At 35.5% G+C, this 25,684-nt stretch overlaps 1 protein-coding gene across 2 annotated transcripts in view; it reads left to right on the top strand.

Moving 5' to 3' along the window:
* Nucleotides 1-25,684, top strand: part of FAF1 (Fas associated factor 1) — a 152,189-nt gene that overhangs the window by 48,104 nt on the left and 78,401 nt on the right. The window lies entirely within an intron of this gene.

Here is a 25,684-nt window from a genome sequence, read left to right on the forward strand (position 1 = left end):
CACAATTTATTGAGCTTTTCAAATTTCATTTTACTTAAAATGCCTTGAAGTTCCCTCTGTCTTCCATTCTTTCAACCAGCTCCATCTCCATTTTGTAGGCACCTCGACCACTGTGCTGGTTGCTGGTGGAGTGCTGTAATTCTTACTGGCCTGGTTGCCAAATGGTTTTGTGTGTAATGGACGTTGCTGCCGTTCTGTGGAACGGCCAGCAAGGGGTGATATTGGAGAGAACTTCGGCAGAATTAAGTCCTAAAGGAACAAATATCTCTGATGTGACTCTGGACTCCCTGAATTCAGAATAAGCAGTCCCTTGCATATTTTTGAAACTCCTTTCCAAGCCCAAAGATTGTTGTCTAGTGCTCCATGGTGTATCTAATGCCACATGTTGTGGATGTTATTTTCCATATGACCCACTGCCTTCTAGAAACTTGACAAACAACCTAGAAATGTGAATCTTCAGAATTCATATTACACAATATTAAGATTAAATGTTTGCTTTTAAAATTAAATGTATGCTTGCTGTTATTGGTCTGACACTTCTCTCTGTCTTTTAGAGTTGAACAGATTTTATTGAAGTTTCTTGTGTCACATGCTGACATGGTAGACAGAATTAATTTAAGTTCTGTAACATTAGCTATGGGAGTAGTATCTCATACAACAATGAAAAATGATCACTAACTGTTTTCCTTGTGAATCCTGTTATTCTTAAGATCTAAATTCTCCCATGGGAAAGCTTGTTTTCTATTTCTTATGTTTTGATCTACTACAGTAAGTTCTGTTTTGCTTTTCGTGATAATACAGATACACATACTTGAATCAGTTTGACTTCTGAAGGGCTGAGCTTTGACTTTCTAGAATGATAAAGAATTTGAATGTTTATGGAAATAAATCATCCAAATATGTGCTTTTTATTTTAAAATTGTGTGATTCTAAGAGAAAACACATACATATATATTGTTTGTTTGTTTTTTATCAGTGCTGTATCATTTACTTCTTTACTGAGGGGTCTTACCTGGCTTAAAGGAACCAGAAAGGTGTGACAGGGGATCTAGGCTGACTTTCCATGCACTGGAGTTTTCTTGTTCGTTTGTAATGGCAGGTTATGGTCATCAGGTTGCCATATGAAATCAACATAATGTAAAAGTTAATAATTATTTTCCCCTTAAACAACCAAAATAAAAGCCCTATTACCACGTAACCAGAAGGAGCACAAAACATTTCCTTGCCTTTCTTGTATCTGAGTGTCACACCCAATAGAGTGTATAAAATTGTGAAGGGGCTAAAATGGCCCTGGTTCTGCAGCTGATGCTGAACAGGTGAACATGTCTGTCTGTGCAAAGGCTCCTGGAAATCCCTGGGGATTTTGCTGAGGTAAAAGGGTTGCTGAACATTTGTCTAATTATAGAAAACAAGCACTGTTTTGAATGTTAACTCCCTAATGGCTTCTTAATTTAATTTTTTTTTCCTTTTAGAGTAATCATTGTAACAAATCTAGGCAGTCCTTGTGGCTTGGAGGAACCGGTGGTATCGTTCCTCATCTCCTTTGTCTCTGTCCTCTCCAGGGACTGTTAGATTTTTTTTTTTCCCTCTTCATTCTCTTGTTCACACTTCAACAAATTAATAGTTTACTTTCCTCCTGGTGTATTTTTGTAGCGGTGGAGAAGCTCAGTGATGCAGTTGCCAACCACAAGAGGGCAGGAAGGACTATTCAATTATTACCTAAAAATGCTGCTCAGTGTTTTCAAATTAGCTTCTGGTATATTAACAAAAAGGACTATAATGGCCAAGTTATTGTTTGATTTACAGATAATTGGCATATTGCAGGGAGGAGACTTAATTTCACCCTTTTAAATTAAACAGGGAGATTTAAAAAGACATAAAATATTCATTAATGTTCAGTGATTATAAAGCAGTGGCATATATTTATTCTACCTTTATTACTGTTTCGATGGGAAAATACAGCAAATATTTCAGAAATCGACTTGGCCATACTGACAAGTTGAAATGTTTAAGCAGTGTTAATGCAATCTACTCACACGCCATCTCCTATGCAGAAAGATTCAAAATGACTACATCAATTATTAAAAGAAATATTTAAGATTCTAGAAATGTTCTACTTCTTGCCACAGTTGGTGAAACTGTCTCTCAAGGGCTACTGGTGCAGTGTGTTGTTGTTATTAGTATTGTGAATTTTAAGGAATAGATATTTTTTCCAGGCGTCTCAAAAACCCCCCAGTCTTGCACCAAAAACTCAACCCCACCACCCTTTCAGAAAGCAGAAATGTTTTGCAGTGCATTAAATGCAAAATCCAGTGAGCTCACAACTGTGCTTTCCTAAACTGCTATTGCTGCAGTTCTCTGTTTTTTTATTGTTTAGGATGCATGTTTAATAGTGAATGATATTTGGATGAATTGTTTTTTCAAAGAAATTGCAGTGTTTAAGGGGAAACCATGTGACAAAAAATTAACTGAGAGAAGCCTGATCCCGTAAGTGCTCATGTCTGCTTCCAAAACTGATTGCATATTACTTTAATAGTGGCATTTTGGAGGGTAATTGCAAATGCCTTTGTTTTATTTTTTAATATTCTTTATCAAAATAGCTAACTCTTTACGTATTACGATCTGTTTTCTCATCTTAAAAAATATAAGTTAAATTCAGTTATATTGTTTTGTGATCCTGAACTTATACAGAATCTTTGGAAATTAAATAAAAAAGTAAATGGAACTTGTAAAAAATTCTGTATATTCAATTTAAATTTTCTTTTTTGAGTTGGGCAGGGGAGTAGTTAACTTGGAAAGTTAATAACAACACAGTGGTCTAAATTGCAAGTTAATCTGTGTCACAGGTTTCTGCCATCCATTTGTTCTCATAAAATTGCACTATTAAATTAATTCTAGGCAGATACTGTTCTGGAAAATATCATGGTTACTTTTTTCCATTATCTGCATTTTAAATTGGAAATTGGTAGGTTTTGTGCCAGTTAGGAGACTTAATGAATACATTTCCAGTGTGTTAGACGGTTAAATAAAGGCAATTTGACAAACTGAACTCCTAATACAAGGCTAAAATGAGTTTTCTTCTGAAGACTTGTTCTTTATTCTGCTACAATAATTTATAGAGGCTGTTTGAAATTGGAGAGATTTTTTAACTTCAGGTTTGAGAAGCTCTGTCCTAAATTATTACAAGGCACTGCCACATTAAAGATAATTTCTTCTCTATCTATACTTACCAACTTGTTCTCATTTAGAAATGAACATTACTACTATTTTTCATTTTTGCAAGTTGTATTTTTATTATTTGACAGAAATGAAGGAAAGCCTTCTTCAGAAAGGGGAATATTTGAAAGTGTTAAAAGCAAGTTTGTGTTCTGATCCCGGAGCAGACAAACTAATTTGTGAAAAACTTAATGGGCTTGAGTCACAATAATGTGCTCTACACTTTTTGTTTTAATCAGTGACACAGAGAAAAAAAAAATCAAACATATTTAACAAACTGGATCGCTCCATTGAAAACAAGGGCTTTACATTTGTCTATTTTACTCTTTTGATACAGATTTTGAAGCCTTTTTGTGATTCTTTCGTGCAGGATTGCAAAAATATCCAGTGTACACAAGCTGTGTCTGCTAAAGGGTGGATAAATATGCAGAACCCTCAGTCCCCTCACAGATTGGTGATCTTATTTTGTAACTGCTGGAAATTCCAGTTGAGAATACTATGTAAAGCAAGTACTGGGCACTAGAATTCTTAGTAAAACATAAAATCTATGCAAACAATGCAGAGAAGATGGGTTTTTAAATACTGGCTGCCTCTGCATAGCTGCCTCTGCTTTTTATTCCGTTCCTTTAGCCAATAATTTAAGCAGGGGCTGTCTGCTCAGCATCCCTGTCACCTGTGCTAGGTAATGTATTTGTTCTCTGCTCCCCACAGACTCACTGGCTAAGGTGGAATATGGAAAGCAATGTATCCAATAGCCCTCCAGGCAGGAGGAGGAACTATTTGTGCACACAACTGCCTGGGCTGAGATAAACTGTAAATTCTGTGTTGACAGACTCTAATCAAATCCTTTGTGATGGATTTCTTTAAACTTTTTTCGTGAGTGGATGAATGTTAAACAAGATGCAAAATCAGCATTATGAGCATGCAGGCAGAAGCCTCATATACAAGGCCTAAAGAAATGTAATATATAAATATAGGTAAGCTGAAAAATTACCTGCAGCAGGCAGAAAAATAGTCTGGCTGAAGGTCTGGTACATTTTTCAGATCTGTTTTTTGGTTCTGAAAAAAATATTTTCAAGACAGTTGTTGTTGAGTGAGATCATTCAAACTGACACTGACATGGAGACATGAAATGCCTGTATAAATAATGTTACTCTTTTAAATGTTGTAGCTAAATAATTGCAATTAAAACACATTTACCAGAAATAGATGTACCCAAATATGGTAAATATATTAATAATTTCAGAAACAGTTATTTTGTGTTTTGACATTTTGTACTTGCTTTAAAATTGTTGAAAACTACTGTTGTAGTAAAAATCAGCAACTAGCACTTTTTGAATTTAATAGGAAGTGCACAAACGTTCTATTGTTTAAATACTCCTAGTATCAGAGAAGCTATTAAAATACATTGCTATATTCATTGTACTCGAGAGATGTATGTCTCTGTGAAATGTGAACATTCAGTTTGCTTTTTAAAGAAATCTGTCATCTTAAAATTATACTCAATTTATAGCAAGTTGTAACAGCATTATACATAATTTAAACATCACTGTGATAGCATCAGTGTTCTGCAGTGGTAAATGAGGATGTGCTAGCAAGCCAGGCTTTCACTTTTTCATCAGGGAGAGAAAAATCTATTTTTAAAAAGCTAAATCAATGTCTTGGTTTGTTTTTTGCCTTTGTATTACAGAAAACCAGCACTTTCCAAAGGTAAAATGTATTTTAGAACCTGAAAGAAATCCTGATAAACTTTTCGTAAGTGGTCATGTGTTGGGAATTAGATGAAGTTCCTTGGGAAATAAAGAGGAAATACCTTTTAGGTACCTGTTCAACAGTGATAACTTTATTAGGCATTTTAAATGTCTTAATACCTGACTGAAGAGATCTATTTCCAAGATATCCCATTGAAAAATATGTATAACTACTTTTCTTTTTCTGCAACAGAGACAGCAATAAGAGATAAAGAAAGGGCACTACTTCTCACTTAATTACGAAACCTAATATATTCCTGACAGAATATGTTTCATAACCTGTAATTTGATTTTGGTGGGTTTGGACGTGCATATCATTAAAGAAACGATCTTCAGTTATTAAAAACTAGTAAACATGGACATTTTTATATGCAAGAAAAGGCAGAGAGTAAATAATTGCACTGGTGACCAATACTGTAATAATCCTGTTTTACAATATGCACTTGACAGGTTGTAATAGTGCTAATTGAAGAGACTAATTCACACTTGCTTCATTCTATTCAAAGGCAAAATCAGCAGCTTGTTTTGCTTTTGACCAGATGGTCCTGATGAACACCTACTGTGCACTTTAAGTGCTTTACTAGAATTACAAAGGCTGGGGGCTGCATCCGACTCAAAATGATTTGAGAAGAGAAAAAAACCTCACTGCTCAATGGATTTGGTGCAACTAAATTAATTCTAGTGGACCCATTACACATTGAGCCCCCTTTTCAAAGTGCTGAGCCTCCTCGTTTGTTCTGTAGCAATGAGAAAGTGAAAGGCAGATTACTGCAAACAGAAATAAAAAAAAAGTGCTGTGAAAAGGAGAAAAGAGGCCTTGAAGCCTTTTCATATCATTTGGGTTTTTCAAGTGCGTTATTTTTGGGGAGGGTGGATGTATGAAAAGCCAATTGGAGTTTTTTTTGTTTTAAAGTGCGCTATTTAAGTACTATGAATATAAAAGCAAGAGCAACAGTTGACTGAGTTTACTGTGGTAAAGCTTTGTGTCCAAGGATGAATCAAATTCATTATAGTCAATGCTTTGTATTTTCATATGAATGTAGGGTTAGTTTCACAAGACTGTGTCTGTTTAGGATAATTATAATTTAATATTTTCCTTTCATAAAGTTATCACTGTAGTTTATCTAAAATTTGCTGAAAGCAAGGTTTTTTCCCTTGCATAAATTTAGAAGCACCCAGAGAGTTTAAAACTCCAAAGAAGGCTGTTTGATTTGCAAGGGAAGGGGAGGCAGGTTCCAATAGCACAGATTATTATAACTAATTAGAAGTCACACATCTGTTAACGTTCAGTTTGTCAGCACTCAGTTTAGAGTGTGTATGTTTATATCTCTTCTTCCTTTCTCTCTTTCTCTGTCTCTATTCCCCTCCATCCCTAAGTGTAAGTTGGGTTGGAGAGAAACTCTCAAAGGATAAGGATCAATTTATTTGAATTTGAAAATAATGAGGAGTCATTGTTATAATTTTGGTTATGGGTTTGGCTCTGTAAATGCTCAGTCATGTGAGTTGTCTTATTTTAGAAGTAATCATGTTGAATTGAATGGCTTTGCTCGTGTAATTTAAGGATGCTAAGGATTTTGGGGATCAAGACCTAATTTAAAACCTTGAATTTTTTAAAAACTGCAATTAAAACCTTCGCTTGCTATTCTGATTTTGAATATTTGCTGTGTTTTACTTTCGGGTTGGTGAATTTTTATGCAAGGCTTCTGTCATAATGCTAGCTATTAAAAAGGTGTTAGCATGAAATGACAAGAAAACCTAAGCAGCTTTATGAACATATTAAGCAGCTCTGTCCTCAGCTCTTGTGCTATTTAGAGTGGGAAAGCAGCACTCTATAGCTAAATAGCACAGTGCTGTTATCTGTGTGAATTATATTTAGTTGAATAACAAATGAAAAATTCAAGTTAGCATTTTTTTTGCAATTAAAAAAAATTAATTTACAGCTTGTAAATTAAAGTGGTTTAGAACATGGTTTAACCTTTCTATCCTGTGTTAACTATAATATGATCACTCTATTATTGCATGATATACACTTATATTAAAAAAAACACATTCGTTGAATTGCTGATTTGTTTTCAAACAATGAAATTTGTATTTGTGCAAATTATAGTAGGCACAGTGTTCTCTCATGTTTTCTCATCAAACAACCCAATTATACTTATAAATAGTGAGGTGCTAATGAACTGTTGTTCAGGAAAAGTTGATTTTTTTTTTTTAACTTGGGTAAGAAAGGAAACACTTCACAATTTTTAGTGCTTGCTTGGTGAGAAAATATTTGAAAATATTTTACTTATGTAAATCATGTTGGTGCTATCACTTTTAAATACACAACAGAAGCTAATCTAAAATCCCCATCAGTTCATATGGAGTGTAACTACATGCTTGACATTGTAAATTGCTCACTTAATTGGGAATTGAGGATTTACTTATATTCATTAAGTTACAGAAGTTGTTTCCTAAGAGCTAATATTTCAGCTTGAAGTTTATCACTGCATTCACTGAACAGAAAGAGGTAATTTTTTGGATAGTTGTGGTGATAAGGATATTTAAAGTAGTGGTTGTGGAGTTACAGCACCAAAATGGTCAAAAGTATCCTGAAGCAGCAGTGTAATGATGGTGCTGCACTACATTGCTTTGTAATTACTGTGCAAAGAAAACACTCAGTTGCTGTTCCAACTGTGAATTAATAATGTTTGTCCCATCCATAACATTTTAGTGACACAGGCACCATCTCTGTAGTAAACCTGTTTCTTAGGATTTTTCAGTTTTATCTGTGTAAAACATGAATTTGAAAAGTTATCCTTTTGGTTTTGTATCAGGAATCGTGGGCATAAATTGGAGAGCCTTGCACTCATTTAAAGGATAAAATGGCCTCATAATCACCTGCAAGAAATCCCTGTTACTGTTTTTAAAAAGGGTTATAGCAGCTCTCAGCAAATATTTGCAATAAGTGGCAAAATTTATGCCTTGCTTTGTGGTAGTTGCGTGACCAGACAGTGGGGCATAGGATTGTTTTAAGGTTTTTACAGCTGCAGGGAAAAAGCATCTGTTCCTAGAAAAGCCTTCATTGTTTAATTTTGACACTGACTTTTCCATGCTGCTTGTACCAGTCTCTGGATTAGGTGCCACTAAGATAAAATTTGTTTTAAGTTGCTCCCAAATGCAGCTGTCACTATACGCAGCCTTGTAGCTTAGGCAAAGGAGACATAATCAAAACAAGCATTTTTGTACAAGGTCATTTGGCAGACTGGGAAAGCTCAGAGCAGGAATTTTGACAATATTGTATCTTGTGAGTAGCTTGGCTATTAGCTTTTGTGTTTGTTTAATAATTCTGGTGATCACTAATGTGTATGACTGTCACAGAAATAATGAAAGGATTTTTTTTACTGCACTGCTTTTCATATACATTTAATTTATTTTGATGGAGCGGTTTCTGTGGTATTCAGTTACATACATCCCATGTATGTTTATTTGTATCTCTGTATCTCTACAGTGAAATGGAATGATTTACAAAAAGCAGGGAAAATTGACATTTTTGAAAGGGCTTCTATTTTTTTCCTTCAAAGTTTCCAGCGAATTGAAAATGAAAGAACACTTCATTTTATGTATCCCAGAGTTGTGTTAATTTCTACCCAGCTGGTCTCAACTGATTGATACAAAGCCAAATTTGTGACTGCGTGCATTACAAAGTCTGTAATTTGCTAATGAATTATGATAATAATCTTTCATCACACATGAAAGATTCAGACAAACAATTTACTAACTATATAGTTTGATCACAATTTTTGGGTTTGTACCAAGCCTCAAATCTACTTTTATTTTTCCCTGCCTAGATTAGCAGACCAAAGTGAACTTACTCTTACCTTGTTTTGACAGCAGAGATGCAGGAAGTTACACAGGGATGATGGTGGACAGAGGAAATGATACAAACTTGTAGTGTAAATATCCATATTTAATGTATAGACAAATCAAACTGCCCAGTTTCCTACTAGAGGAGCATCACAGGAGGGATGGCACAAGAGATTGTTTGAGACTGCATCCACTGTTGTGGGGACATAGAAATAAATAAAAATAGGCTACAGATGTTTCTCAAGTTCAGCTTCCTCCGGGTATGGTGGAGGCAAACTAATTAAAACACAGCTAGACAAAGCCATAAGGACAAACAAGGCTTAAAAAGAATGGAAAGGAAAACCACATCTTCTAGAAGAGGAGCAGCTGACAATGTTCACAGGACATGAGCACACCATAAGTATCTTCCTGTATGAAATTTGCCCATTTTTTATCAGATCATCAATCTTCTGACCAAAGATTAATTCCCAATTCTGTAGAACTTGCTCCTATACACAGGAAGAAGGAGAGGAGCTCTTTGTTCAGTGCTCTCTTCTGTTTCTCAAGATCAACAGAGCTTGGGAACAAAAAAAAAAAAAAAAAAAAATTTGATATTTTTTTCTGCTTTCTTTGAGCTGAGTAGAATTGATTTAAATAGGCAATGTTTTGATATTCACACTAGGAAAACAATCAACCAAACAAAAAACCCCACAAGACCCAGCATGTATGTCCAGTGTTGCCATTTTTATGTGGATTAAACTATTGGCTTCAGTGGTTTCTGGCTTGATGTGCTTCTCCTCAGACCATGAGTGACCCAAACCAGCTGGTTTCTCACCCCAAAACCACACGTGTATGACTGCCCCAAACAAAATCACACTGAGATTCCTGTTGCTACTGTTATATAAAATACTGTTTGACTGGTAAAATTATTTAAAAACCAAAGCAACAGGTAGGAAGGTAGGACAACCCGCAGTGTCAGGAAAATGCCATCTAGAGCAGGGCCTGGTTATGTGGAAAAGATGAGGAAAAAAGCTTTGGGGTATGTGCTGCCTGGAAAGGGGGTTGAGCTGTGACCCAAGACTTTTTATTGTTGCTTTATTATGTTGTTTGTTCTTATCGTATTTAGGGAACTAGAACTTTATGAATAACCAGGAATGTGTTTATGAATCAATTCTTACTGCAGCAGGTTAAAAAGAAAAAGGCTTAGGTTTGGTTAGAAGGCAGATTTTTTTTTGGTCAAACTCTGATTAATGGGAAGTGCAGAAAAGTGGGGAGGGAGACATAAACAACAGAGATTTGGTGTACCAAGACCTTAACTCTCACCACTCCTTTGTCCCCAGGAAGTTGATTCCATCTAGTAGCTGTTATCTGGTATGTCTAATGCCCAGTAGGTGTCTTGGAAATTATGATGTAATTTGGAAGTACAAACTACCTGAGAATCTTCACAATATTGGAAACAAATAACCAATTAAAGAAAAACAAGGAAAAAAGGGGGTTTTGCTATTTTTCTACAATTTCTATACAAGAAAGAGAGACCTTCTTACAAATGTGTGCTAATAAAATAGCAGTAAGTCTGTCTGGTACCACATGGCAGAGCTGTGCATACCTTACTCTAAACCAGCAACCCAAGGACTGACTTAATTTCAGTTATTTTCACAGCATCAGGGTACTGCAATTTCTTTTAGGAGAGACAGAAAAGTTTTATATTGGTCTTATTTCACTCATTTTGCCGAGTTCACTTTTACTGAACTCAGCAACTGTAACACAGTGACTTTCATTTAAGAAATATTGTGAGCTGTGTTTGTGTCCTGTTATTAATTTCTCTGTAACTGTAAACTGAATTTCACTTCAACATCTCCCCTCTGAGTCTCGCATAAACTTCTGTTTGCACTTACTCACAAAGTTCCTCTTTTAAGGCAAGAAGGACTTATTCTTGAATAATTCAAATGTGGGGAGTGTAAGAAGTGCTTGGATTAATCTGCAGAGGGTTTTGTCTGTTGACAATTTCACCTATAACTAACAGTCTCTTTCACCCATTCTGCTTAAAAGGTCTTGGCTCTTTTTTTATTCTTTGCATTGACCTTGGGCTGGCAGAGAAAAGACCAGACTGCAGCTGAGAGCTCTGACCACAGGGCAGCCTAGGCCAGGACTAAGGCAAGCAAAAAGCACCAACAGAAGAGTGGAAGAGGACACTTTCTTTGGTAGTACAAAGCAATACAGTGAAGGTAAACTGGAGGCAAAGTCAGGCAGGTCCACGTTAATTTTGCAAGGATGGCTCTTGTGAGGCCAGTGGAAAATATGTAAATTCTCTAGATCATTCTGTGAGGTTTGAGGTGAGCTGAAAATGTCTTTTTTGATGAGCTAAGAGCAATAGACTGAGATGAAACTCTTCCTTAAATCTTCCCACAGACCAAATTGCAGTTCACAGCTGTGGCTGCATTAGCACAGAGGACAGTGCAGTAAGAGGTCTGCAGAGAAAACCTGTTTATGGAAAAAGATCTCTGATATTTATCTATTTTGGCATTTTAACAGTGTCCATTTCTAGCTGGTCCTGTGGATTGAATGTTTCTTATTAATTAAAATCTCAGAATTTTGCATGTTATCTTTTACTTTGCTCTTGATACTAATTGGTTTGCCTGCTCAGACTGTTTCATCCTCCAAGCTGAAGTGTGCAGTAAGTTGGACAGGTGAGAGCCTTAACATGAGGAGTGTGTGTTTGAAGTGCAATTCCATTTTACAAGGGCTGGATCTACTTCAGTCCCTTGGTGCAAATCAGTGTTTTCAAATCCTGCAGCATTGGGAAGCCTCCATTGTAGCAGAAAGAGTGTCATTTAAAAAATAATTTTGTAGACAGAGGTGGTAGAATTCTTCTTGAATAAGAATGAATAAATGAAAGATGGAGTGGAAGGTGCATATACTGGGTGTTTTCAACTCACTGCACAGTAGCCATGCAAAGAATCACCATGAGCAGTAAGACAAGATTTTAAATACTCAAAAAGAAACAGTTTTCCCCTTAGAGAACTACATTAGCATTGTGTTTTGTTAATTTTCTTTCTTATGATCGGTTTGAAGTGTGGAACAATAAAACTTAGAGATGAAATGTTTATTCTGCAGCCTAACTGCAAACTGTTTGAAGTAGAGGATAATTTTAGCATAGTCTGAAATAAGCATCTGTTGTCTCATGACATTGGTATCAGATGAGAACTGAAAATCAGTTTCAGTTCTTGTTTTGTGTCTTTTGCCTTGTGTCAGTTTTTAGGTCAAATCTGGGATCATTCAGATATGACTTACAAAATCTGACAGTCACCCAACTGAATTTCTAACTCTATATGTCCTTTTGCTTGTTTAGTAAACTGTATTTTTCTCTTACCTTTTTCATATTCTTTTAAAGGTTTTTTTTCCTTCTGTTTCTTTAATTTTTTGGTAACTCACATACATGTTTTCTTTTGTATTACTTTCTCATTTATACCTTTCATCTTCTGTTTTATTGAATTTTGCAGGTTTTAATAAAAACAGCTTAAGAATTTCTTCATTTCTACTTGTTTAAATGCACTATCAATATCTGACCTAACTTTCCTAAATACTGTTTTATCCTTACAATGCAATACAAAATAACATACTGTAAGTGAGAAACTTTTAAAGTGTTGTTCTTTTTATACTTTTTTTGCCGAATGCTTGTGTGTTGAATTATACTTGAAAGCTGCTCTTGTGTGCCTGTATAGTGCACATTAATATTTCAGAGACTGAATTTTCACTATCATGTGAATATGTAATGGAAATTCTTTCTATAAACTAAACTTTTATTGCTGGTGTTAATTGTCATAGTTAAAATATTACACATTCTTAGGATTTAGACAGGTGTTCGTTTTACATTTGCAATGTAATTTTGTTATAAATTTGGTATAAATTTTATACACTGAATTTGCATAACTAAGAGTATTTTTGTGGTTCAGAGGAGAAGCTGTTAGTATGGATCTGTTTTATTAATTTATTCTCAAGGAAAAACCAGGGAGAGTAGCTGAAAATGTAAATGAGCAGCTTGTGATGCTATAACTTGTCAAATAAGCATTGATGCAGTATAGCTGAGCAAACTGTTTCAGTGTGTGCATATACAGTAGGTATTTCTCTCCAAATTAATATTTGCATTTGAAATACGAGTGTAGTGCAAATACATGAGAAGTATATAACAATTAATAAACTTTTATGCTTGATGTTTACATATTATGTGCTCTGTATTTTAATTCTGAGTATTATCTGCTTCTTTAATGATTTTGAATTAGTCTTCCAAATATATTGATTTAAAGGAATTTATTACTTAATTATTAAGGTTTGATAGTAATTTATGTTCTTGAATCTGGGTGGGTTTGGTCAGTAGTTAGTTGGCTTTTCTTGAGGCTGCCACTTTGATTTCACAGTCTTTATTGATTTCATGTAGCAAGTTATCTTTATTACATTAATGAGAAAGTAAAAAAATCTGACTTGTTCTTCAAAGTTTTAGTGTCTCCTCAGGGGTTTCTTTCCATGATGACTTTCTTCTTCAATCAAAAGGACTTTGGATCCATCCTTTGACTTTGGATGGTTCCACAGGGAAAAAAAATGCTTCTCAGGCTTTCTAAAAGCTCCTTCTCAATTCCTTGCATACTTTTGTTCTCCCATTTGTGAATCATTGTCAGCTTACTGTAATGCAGTTGGAATAGGATGAATAAAAGTTTATTTTGCACTTTCTTCTTTGACTGCTTCGCAATTTAACTGTAGTATTAGAAATTGCTAGAAAGTAATACCTTGATACATTAGAAATTACTAGAAAGTTTAGCATTCATATCATAAATAGAAACATGCTCACACTATTAATTTCTCTATGCATGCTATCCATGTTCTTTCACTGTTCAAATTATGACTTGCTGGGGTTTTCTTTTTAATTCTTTTTCCAGTGTAGTGATGAATGTCACTGTTCTGGAAAAGACGTAAGAATACTGTATCACGAGGTTCATGATATTTTGGAGGAGTTCAGTGTTGCAACAGTGGTTCTGTGCTCTCAGGGTTGTAGTGGGGGATTTGGAGCAGCGTTGATGCAAAACAAACGTACCTTTATTCCCAAAATGCGCCTTTTGTGGTCATTTTATAACAAATGAAGACCTTGTAGCATCAGAATTCGAAAGCCAATTCTGCCTCAGAAATAGGATGTAGTTCCCACAAAACTGCTTTTTTCTGGAACTCATGTACTGCCCTCCTTGTAGAGGTGTTACCAGAGCTTGAGGTTGGGAGAGGGAGGAGGAGAGGATGAGATGTTCTCAGCAGCCCTTTGCTCTTAGACTTCTGTTTTGGATCCTAGCTGGGAGTCAGTGTCATTTTACAGCTGCATTTACCTCCCTGTCATCCTGCTCCCCTCTTCCTCCCCTCGTGCTGCTTTGAAGGCAGCCCCCGGGGTCAGTGCCAGCCTGGCTTGTGCAGGAGCTGAGCCACTGCTCAGAGGGAGCCTGGGAAGCAGTGCAGAAGCAGGAGCCAGGCAGACCTGTCAATGGCTTTTTTTTTTTTTTTTCTCTCCCTGAGTGTTAATTGTGGTCACAAGAGTTAAGTGTTGCTGTAAAATTAACATCTTGGTATTATGTATTTATTTTCCACCATGTAGCTTCAATGTCAAGTTTACCCAGCAGACAAGTCAAAACAAGATCATTTTTTTTTTCTAACTGCTGCTATGGCAAGTCTCAGCCTGGGATCTCAGAAAATCACAGTGTTCCTACTAGTTAGCAGCTAATAGGAAACAATAAAGATTTAGAGTTCAGAATTTAATTGGCACTGATGCTGATGCAGGAAGAACAAACTGCACATAATTTACTCTTCTGAAGCTTTATTGATTCTTTTTTGAAAGGAAAGCTCTGATGAAAGTAAAAAGAGGCATTTAATTTGCAAGTATTTCTACACAGTTTTTATTCTGAAATGTGCGTTTCTGTCCTTCTCTATTCCTGCTTGGTAAAAATGCCTTAAGATCTTCTGAATCAGAGACAGATACTGAAAAACAAAAGCATAAGGTTGTAATTTCTGCTGTTCATCTTCTTCATTTGTGGCATTGCAGCTTTCTTTCAGGTTAATTTTACATCTTTCCCAAGGCTAATGTCTCTCATGCAATTGTGAGCATTTTTAAGATAATGTGATATAAGTATATTGTCAAAATCTCCATCCCAGATTCTTTTAATCACCTATTTCCAAGGATCACATCTGGAATATCAGTCTCAAAGAGGTGGTGATGAAACCAGAAGCTTCCTGTTTTTCTTACATTGCCTGTTTAGTAAAATGTAGAAACAGGATTTTTTTTTTATCACTTACATAACTGCACTTTTGAATTTCAGTGAGTAACTAAGGGGTTTTCTTCAGGGATAGATTGATTCCATGCTTGCAGAGTCTACAGGAAGGTCAGAGATGTGTGGCAGAACTAACTGCAGATGTCTTTGAATGACTTCCTGCTTCCACAGCTTCCTTGCAAATCCTGCTAGAGTCCTTGGGTTGTCATCACTGCCAAAGCCACCATAGTTGAACTTCCATTTAATAGCTGATCTCTCAGTCCTTTCAAACAGTTTTGGAAATTTTGGAAAAGGGTGACTTATCTCTTCCAGTCTCATCTCTGTATTTGCTCCATAGCTTTGATGACAGATTACAGCCATTTCTCCTGCTCTGGAATTACAATTTAAAATGCCTGTCATTGTGACACCGTGACCAGCAGCTCTTAGCTTTTTGTTGGCTTTCTGCCATCCCTACCATTTGTTTTCCTGCTGCTTTTCAGGAATTCATTTTCATAAGACATCTGCAGGCAAGTCTTTTCTGGGACTTCTGATCCATTGGGATTTAGTAATGGCCTTTTATTTCAAGGGAAGAGGATTTTACAGGAACTATTTGAAATATTTTAAATAGATTATGATATTTATCTTTAAAAGTGTTCAGAAAGTGTCCAAAAAAGTGTCTTAAAAAGTGTCTAAAAAGTGTCCAAAAAACATTGAGTTTTGCATTCAAGTGGAGAGTTTTAATGTTTCTGAGCTGGTTTTGCTGCTGGAGGAGGTCATTCTGTGCCAGATTCCTGTCTGTGTATGTTGTAACTCAATTTTTTTGGTTCTTACTGAGTCAGGACTGCTGTTCTTGCGTGTGTTACTTAAAACCACAAGTCTGCCACATAAATTCATCAAATTTATTGTCATCAGTCATGCCTTCCACGTGTCTGGATAAATACATAGCTTGCTGACCCTTTTCTGATGGTCAGTGGGTAAGTGACAGCTTGCTGGCAGGATCACAAGATCTGTATTAAATGTTTTTCAGCTGTTATTGATAACTGATAGTACGTGTGCTTAAGCCTCACATACCACAGTGTCATGGTGGTGATCACACTTTAGTAAGTGACCAGACTCCTGACTTCTCTCTTAGAAAGCATTTGGCCTGTCAGGAAAGGCCAATTCCCTTCTTATGCATCTGTGTGAATGCTCAAGGGTTGTGTGTCCCATTGATTTGGAAAATTTCTGAGGAGCAACATGGGGAGATAGCTTGTCCAGGTTGTGGTTACTCAAGGCTGATACATTTCCACATACAACAAAAAAAAGGGCTAATAAATCTATTCTAGTCATTAAGTCTCTTTAGCCTGCCTGTTACATAGATTGATTTGTTGCGTGTGCCTCTAATTTTCTTCTAAGCATTCTCATGTAGATCATGAGAGAAGTGATCATGATTTCACTGTTTTGTCCTGTTTGAAACACTTTAGGTTCAGGGCATACTCTCTGTGCAGGTAAGTGACCAGTGAAATCTCAGTTCTTTCTTCAAGTTTCCAGCTTGTTATTGCTGGACTTCAACAGATTTGTCTTCCCCATCTCAAATCCATGGTCCCATTGATGAATGTGGATGATTTCAGGGCTAGAGGATGCTTGCTTGTCTCCAGCAGGGGATGTTCATCCTAACAGAAAGTAGTCCTGGAAACTCCACAGGATACAGCTGAACGACCTGGTTTTTGGTAGAAGTCTAGATCCTTGTCTGTTGTGGAAACTTATTTACAATGTATATTGGATTGTTGTCTGGATATTAGTGCAGAGCTTTCAGATATCACTTAGTTAACCAATAAATCTGTCATCTCACCCTGATTTGCTGCTTCAAGCAGCACCTCCCTGGTGCTGATAAATAACTGTCCTTCCTGGTCTGCTTCCTTTGTCATTGTTGCAGTGAGACAGAAAAATATCTGGGACTATGTGAAAGATAAAGACTCGGTGTAACTCTCTTGTTGCTATAATAGAATAATAAAAAGACTGTGTGGGAGCAATTCATTACTCTTTTCCTTTCAAGCACTTAAAAGAAAAACAGAGCTGAAAATATTTCTTTGGAAGATACTGAAATACCTCATTAGTTCTTTCTTTTTATTGGCTATTGAGGTGACAATTCTGTAACAGGAATGAACGTGTGGATGAATTTTGCTTTGATTTATAGGAATGTGTTAATTTGAGCTGAATAGATCTTTTCAGATCTTAATATTTGTTGTCCATGAATCTTGTTTTGTAATACATAGTTTCTAGTTCTGTTTTAGATAAAGGAGTTCTGATTAAGACTATGTTAATTCTGTGCAGTATTGGAAGTGTTTTTGGGAAAACGAGTTGCTGAGATTCACTAATCTGTAATTTAAGGGTTTTTTTTTCATTAAATGGAATAGTGTTCACTGCTTACTAATAGATACAGAACTGCATGTCAAGCTAAGACAAAAAAGTGTGGAAAAAATAATATCTATGTTTAATTAATTCAGTTATGCTTTATTCAAGTATTTCCATTTCAGTGAGATGAGAAGTTTGCACAATCGAATAGTGAAAATGGTCAGAATACCTTTATATTGGCTATTTTCCAAAGTGATCATTACGTTTTCTGTTGTTCTGCAGCAAATGAATGGTGAGCTTTGTGACTGGAATCTGCAGAAGAGGAAACTCTGTAGTGTTTTGGTCAAACACTAATGAAATTGCATTTAGTTGTATATTCAAGAAATACTGACTCCTCCATCATGGAAGAGCTTTGTGTGGTTTTGGGTTATTCAGACCAGACTATTCATGAAGGTGGCTGCTGTTGAAGATACAACAAATAAACTCATTGCATTGAGAGAGACTCAGCTGTGCACTCCTCTAAGAGGAACAAGATAATGTAGTTTTCTTCTAGTATTTTGGAATTCTAAAGGAAAATATGAGTTCAATATTGTAAACTACTTATGTTTTTAATTTAGGCAGTCCAGGTCTGGAAGCCAGTCCAGTTCAGGAAAAAATGCCCGAACCAGAGGTTGCAAGACTGGGGCCTTAGCAGTACTTTTTCATAAAAGTCTTGCTGTTTATAAAGAAAAGTTCCTCACTTGAGAGGTTTCCAGATAATTTTTGTCTTCAAATTGATCCAAAGACTTCACAGTTACTGTTTATTTTCATTCTCTGGTAACACTTTCCCTTCATCTTCCCATGTCTGCACCTGTGTGGAACTTAGACTTCAGGTTTTCTAGTGTTGCTCTTGGCTTAGTGTGTTTATTTAAACTGTTCCTAATATTTTTCTCTTATCTGACAACCTGACAATTTGAACCTTACTAATTTGCTTTTCCCATCAACTTTTTGTATTCCACAAGTACTTATGACTCATGTATAATTGTTCAAGTACTGACTTGTTTGGGGAAAAGACTTAAAGCAAAGAAAGAAGAGCCAGAGAGAATGCAGATTAGGCTATTTGGCCAAGTTGCAGCTGCTTTTTTCAACTTTATTCTATTCTTTGAGGAAATGTGGTTAAACAGTGTTAAATGTACTACAAGTAGCATTATTCATGAAACCAAAGCAAATTTGTATGGCTTCTTTGGTAGACATAAAAATGTATATTTGGATTGTACTATGTCTCATTTTGTTAACTCAATGGAATTTCATCTCTGCTTCACTCAGTCTTAGTGTCTATAACTTTTTAAAATCATGGTGCAGATCAATGTTCACCTTATTGTGTAAGAGGAAGGCAGGGCTATGGTTGGCAAATACTATAGACAGCAACAATAAAGACTCTTGTCCCTCATTCAGAAAACTCATGATATGTTTTCACCTGTACTGCCATTCCTGTTACACTGAAACCTGTCAGTTAAAAGAGAGAGGCAGAGGTCTTAATATTTTTGTATGTTTTTAGTTCCCATGTTAAAAAACAAAAACAAGTCTAATATCTAATAGTTGGTCATCTTGCTTTATTTTTTAAAAAACTGTTTATTAGAAACCTGTTTCATAGTGACTTTGAATGCAAATAGAAATCTAGCTTTTCTACGATGTAACAATAAACTTTTGAAATTGTTTCTAGTGAAATTATGTTTGGGACACAAGTTCAGGACAGCACTGCTTTAAATTAATATACTTTATAACTTCTACATCATATAGAGGAAAATACATAATTTTTAAACATGTTAAATATGTTCTACATGAAAGATTTTCCTCTATCTTATTAAATAAAGGAGGGGATTTTTTGGGTGGAAGATTCCATAGTTAAAGATGTAAACCAGCAATTTCTTGCTTCTATAGCACAACATAGTTCAGAGCTGAGATTAGAGAAACCCTGTAGAGTGGCTAATACTTGAGGGCATCCCCAACTAGAAAAGTATGTGAATTTAGGCATGGGAGGAAGGAAGGATCTGCTTTAAAATTTAGTGTAGGGTCACTGAGTCTTAATGATAGATTAAACAAGGGAGGTGGAATAATGAATAGGGGTATGCAATGTGTAGCACTAATACCAGAAGTCCATGGTTTTCACTGGTTATTTAATGTCTTTTCCCATATGTTTCTGAATAGAGCAGGTTATGGCAGGGATGAGCTAAGGAATAGCTTTGTTAGTGAATTGCTAAATAGACTGAATTCTCTTTCTAAAAATGTATATGTGTATAGGAGAGCTGCTTGTTAATAGTGTAATCTGCACCTTACTTGCATCTACCTTAAATGTAGCAATATTAGTAACTGTATTTGTAATTGATGTGTGTGCATGTTAATATTATTAAAACCACTGTGAAGGTTTGTCTGCAATTCTTCTCCACTGTTAAAGCAGAAATCAATCTCAAATTACTTATGAATATTGTTGATACAAAAACCCTTAAAGAACGGTGGACACAACGATGAAATGGAGGAAATACCCAGAAATGTTTTTGTTAGTAGAAATTTGACTGACAGCTCAAAGAACATTGTTTTAGTGTTTAACTCGAATTCGGAATAACATGAATAGAATATCTATTCAAATACAACCACATCAAAGAATTTATTAAATTCATGGTTAGACTGACTGAGAAAAGATGTCACAGTTTACCTTAGAGCTGACTTCCTACAGAGCTTTCACATAAAAGTCTGTCAAACACCTGATACCAACAAGTGAAGTGAACCAAGCAAGTCAGCACTTGAGTTAATGATGGGTTTCTGGATGACCCATCTTCTTTTTATGGCGTTATACGAGAGAATATTCAGAGAAAGTGCATGCTGCACTGAATTTTTTTGCTTTGAGAAATTAATGAAATGCACAAAACATTTTATATCTGTGGTTCACCTTCCTTTCTAGATGAACTTTGTGTGCTGGCCCTAGGAATAAAAGGGCTGCAGAGTGAGTGTGCCTATCTCTCTCCTTACTAAGCAGCAGGTTTGCTGTCACCTTTAAGTGTAAAAGTGGAGGGAAGAGAGAAGTAAAACACCAGAGGTGTGTTAGAGGTAGTGGAGACTTTCTGTATGTGAAAGTACTTCCAAGCTCTCTGCATGACTGTGTACTTTGCTTCTCAAAGTTCATAGATTTAACTATTTTTCATATAATGTGTAAATTTGTAAATCCTTTATAATTATTGGCCATTTACAAGAACTTGGAGTAGATTTTATTTTGTCTCTAGGAGCAAGAAAATATGGCCTCTCCCAAAAGTTTATTTTATTGTCTAGAGAACAAGTAAAAACAGATGGGAAAATACTGATTTTGTGACGTTCTCCTTCTTACACCAGATTGGGTGGGCTTATCACTTAAAATAAGGATTGCTCTGAAGCAAATGTGGTTTATGCATTTCTTAAGACTGAAACTGAATCAGTTTCTATTTTGAAGTGTAGTTGGGTGTGGAATATACTATTGGGAGTGGAAGATATTGTTAATCAGTGAAATGTGTTCAGGTATTTCTTGGAGTCATAATCTGAGATTTGGGGCAGGTGGTAGGATTCCTTCTCTCATTGAGCCAAAGTGAAAAGAAACTTTTAAGTGGGAGATTTTTAGCTGGATTTTGGTTTTTTCCCCCTTTCCCCCTATATCTATCTAAGTGGTGCTCTTTACTATGATTAAACAGTAACTTCCATTCTTCTCCTTACTAGTTCCTAAAATGTCCATTTGTTCTACTGTTCATTGGTTTGAGTGGTTACTTTTGAAACCCCTGAGGGTTCCCAAGTAAGGAAGTGACCAAAGACTTATTATGCTTGGGCTGTTGCAGACCAGTTAATTTTTAAATGAAGATGAGGATGTTTGACTAGAAATATAGCTGCCTAATTTTTTTTTTTCTGTTCTGAACATGACAGCTGAGAAAAGGTAACAGATCTTCTTTCCACTGCAAGAGTCACATTGACTCTCTCTTTTATTTCCAGTGATGATTCAGACCCTAAAAATAATCTTTAATGTCCTTTTGAGTGGGAGCCTGACTATATCCACAAGCATCATTGTGCTATAATTGAATATGTGCACAAGTGATGTGGACAGGGTGGGACCAGGCCCCACCAGGCATGGAGATTTTGTCTTACTTCCCAGCTTTAGTTCATATTTTTCCATTACCCAGTAGTGTCAGTAGCTTCTGATAAATCTGAGAGATGTTAGCATGGACAGAATGTGTATTTAATAGTTGAACTTGTGTTTTCATACCAGTTTTGAATAGCTTGGATCAAAGTTAATGCTCTTGGCACATACTTCATGATCGGTGTCAAGGTATTTGACAATCTCTGGACATTTCAGGACATAAAATCAACTGGAATTGAGACCTTGGAGGTAAAAATATTTGAAACTGTATTTGCCCTTCATATTGCATCTGAATGTTTTACCAATAGAGTAGCTGCCTGTTGATGGTGATGTGGTAATGGATGCCTGAGGAGCAGTTGCCTGTTGTTTTTCATCATGTGCAGAGAGGTCAGTTAAAAGTTGGGTCATTTAGGAAGCTAATAAGTGGTGTTTTCTCAAATGACCATTCCTACTGAATGGAAAAACAAGCTAGGACTTCAAAATGTATCTTTTCTGTGTCAGTGCATGTCAAACAATCAAACAAGCAAACAAACAAACTTCAGGTATTATCAGCATTTTTATTTTGTTAGTAGAAGCGTTTAAGGCGTTTTCAAATAAATTTGTAAAATTGTTTTGGCAGTAAGTCTTTGTTGTTTGATCTCTTTTAACCCTAATCTCATCTTCCTTTCAATCTCTAATGTCACAGCTAGATCACACTCTTAATTCTTTCATACCCCATTTCAAACTCATGCTTGTGTGCTGCCAAAATGATTTTTTTTTACATACTCATGTCTCTTGCCCCAATTTCTTAAGAATGTGTTTTCCCTTCTCCTTCTATAGGAATTTGTTTCTTCTTTTAACCTTCTATTAAAAAAATCAAAGGGTCATGCAGTTTAAAGTTCAGAGGGGATTATCACAATTAGGTCTCCTAGGCACTACAAGCAATGAATAATAATAATTATGTGAGCTGAACCTTTGCACAGTGCAGGCCATATAGCAGCACCCTGGAACTTCAGCATCAAGTTCAGAAGATTGTACCTTGCATTTAGCAATAATGCTGCCCTAGAAGGATGGCTGATTTTAGGGATTTAAAGATGGAGAACAGCAAAGGGGTTTCTTTATTTTATGGAATTAAAACTTGCATGAATGCTGTCAGAAAACAGAGGCATTGAGAACTAAACCCACATTTTAAAGACAGCCAGACAGCTGTATATAGAATTTTAATGTAGTGTATAATGTAATATTATGAATGTACTTAACATTTGCTGTGAAAAGGCTGATCCAAATCAGTGGCAAAAAGTAGTATCTGGTAGCTTGAAGAGAGCTCAGATTAATTCTCCAAATTGTCTGGACAGGAAGCTGAAGTTGGAAAAATATCTTGCTAAGTATTTGAGGAAACATCTCATGCTTGGGGCACCCATCTTTTCAGGTTATGTTGTAATTATGTATATATATAGATATACACACATATAGATATATGTATTGCATGAGGCAATGAGAAGCTCACACATCAGAAGATTCAGTAAAATTTAGCTGTAGCCTTGCTTTTATTTTCTGTTTCAAAATTTTTATCCAAAATTACACTAGTATTACCTAATAAGCCATTTTATTGAAGGTTGTAGTGGTGAGATACACACTTGGCACAGATCCATTAAGAAAGATCAAATTACATCCAAGAAGGGTTGATTTAAACGAGGATTAAAATATGAGCTTAAATTAATGAAATAGGAGATAATGAAGTATGAATAATTGTGAAATCTATGAAAGTAATTTATTCACAATATTATTTCTATTGCTGGAAGGAAACTGCCAAACACTTCTTTGCAAAAACTTACAAAGTGTAATGACACTTAAGCGTTATTACACTTAATGAATTTTTAAATAAGCTGGTCCTTCCCAAACTGGATGAACTTCTGATAACTCCTGGTTGACAAAAATACCAAAATTTATTTGAGTAACGGTTACAGCTCAGAAATAGAGTAGCTCAGTGAGGCTGTGAAGTGAGTAGATGGTGTCATGGAAGATGTAGCACAGCTGTGGGACAAGAGGACAGAGCACAGCCAGCTAGCTAAGGAAAAATTAGTTTATTTTCTGAATTTAGGACATTTAAAGTTTGCCAGTAGTATTTCACAGAAGTTATTTGGAGTAACTGTAGTTATCAGGAATTGATATAAATGAAATAGAATGAGTTGTGGTTTTTTGGATTTAGTTTGATGACACATTATGATGGATGTGAATCTGGAGGAGTAAGGCTGTAAGTGCTTGGCTGGGGAGTAAAGGATCCACATGCCTTTCTGGAAGTGGTGCTAGTGCCTCATATTTAGTGCTTTATTTTCCTAAATGAGGTGTTTTTACTAAACTGCTTTGGTGAATCATCTCTCTGTCAAAGTTATTGTCTGCTTACAGATTCTTTCTCCTGAAAGTTTTCTTCCCTCTCCCATTTTAAAATACATAATAGCCAAGTAATACATTAACTTTGCATTTATTTACCTTAATCTGTCAAAGTAGTTACCAATTTCTCTTTGTCTCATCTCTCAAACTGTGTTTATATTAAAATACTCATTTAATCCCTAGATACATAAAGTTCTTACTCCACCTTTTCAATCACATGCAAATTCATGCACTTCAAGCTCTTCTAAATACTGAAATGAAAGAATTGGAAACATCAGAAAATTTGCTCCATGTTTAATATTGTATAATATTATAATATTGTATGATCTTCCTGGTTTGAACTCTTATCAGAAAAATGTCACCAAAAAATTGCACATTATTTTCCAGATCTGAGTTAATTTGAACAATTTCACCAAGCTTTTTAATGAAGGTACTGGCCCAGTATTTATTGAGTGCTACAGTGCAATGCAACCCATTTTTGATATAGTTCAGGCTGGGTTTATTTGGGTTCAAACACTGTTCCATACACTTTAAAGCTGGATGCATTAGTGGCATTTCTGTACATGAAAGATTTTAATTTTAGGAAAATGGTACACAAAAACTTGGTATAAAATTTTCTATTGGTTTTGTGTGTTGTTACTCACTGATGAATTCTGCTTTGTATGTGGCTGATGTACAGTGGACATTCAGGTACTCTTAGGGCCCTTTGGGAGGGCTTTAAATTGCTTTTAATTTGAAAATGAAACAGTCCTGAGAGGGAAGAGAATCTTACTTTCATGAGCTGTGTATGTTTTGGTGCTTATATTTGTTTCTGTTTTACTTGTCATAATAGAATAAGCAAGTAATGTAATTTGGACATTGAATTAAAATAAATTATCTTAGACTAGAATGCACTTTTAGTCTGCATTAAATAAGAAACAAGGTTTCTAAGCTTTAGCCTACTAAGTGGGAAAACTTAATAAATGCAGACTTGAATGTTTTCAGAGATATTAAAAGCAATCTTGAGGGTGGAAGAAAATAGTAATTTAAAGGAAGAGATATGGAACAAAAAAATTAATTAGAAAATGTATTTTAGTAAAATACAAAATGGAGTTCCTGTGCATTTTATAAAAGTGCTGAATCATGGCTGACTTTTGGCTGATTGGCTTGGGCAGGTGAGGGTTTTTTTGCATTCAGTATAGATTTTAAATATTTACATTGGAAGTGTATTTTTTTCCTTTAGATTACAACAGAGTGAATTGAATATGTGTAAATGTAAATAGCATAGGGAGTCTTCCTTAGAGAGTTTCAGTGATATAAAATTTGCGAGAAGCAGATGCTGTTACTTAAAAATAGCCCAATCCTGACATCTTAATTCATTAATTGGAAGCATTCTGTAATTTAAACTTCAGTCAGCTGCTAGAAGGAGAGGCAGGTTATAATTTGATGTCTTTGAAATTGCACTATTATTTCTACAGTAAAACTTACACTAAAATTAAAATGTGATGATTTAAATAGCCTTTGTGGGGTTTTTTTTATGTTGTAGTTTTTTGTATTATGTATTGGAAAGATAAGAGCCCAAGCAAAATTGTGAATGGAGCAGACTTAGAACCTTTCCCTTAAATGAGTCTTGGATAAGTAACCTGAGAGTTCTGGTTTGGGTATTAGTGGTGGCTCACACAGTGCACTGCTTTAGTATATGTGAATGTATCCTACCTGTGGGTAGCTGGCTAAAAATTACTTTCAGAGTTCAGAAATTCAGTTTCTCCTTTGGCTTGTGATATCCTCTTCCTGATAAA

Source organism: Lonchura striata, chromosome 9, assembly GCF_046129695.1.
Source record: "Lonchura striata isolate bLonStr1 chromosome 9, bLonStr1.mat, whole genome shotgun sequence".
In the NCBI taxonomy this organism is placed as follows: Eukaryota; Metazoa; Chordata; class Aves; order Passeriformes; family Estrildidae; genus Lonchura; species Lonchura striata.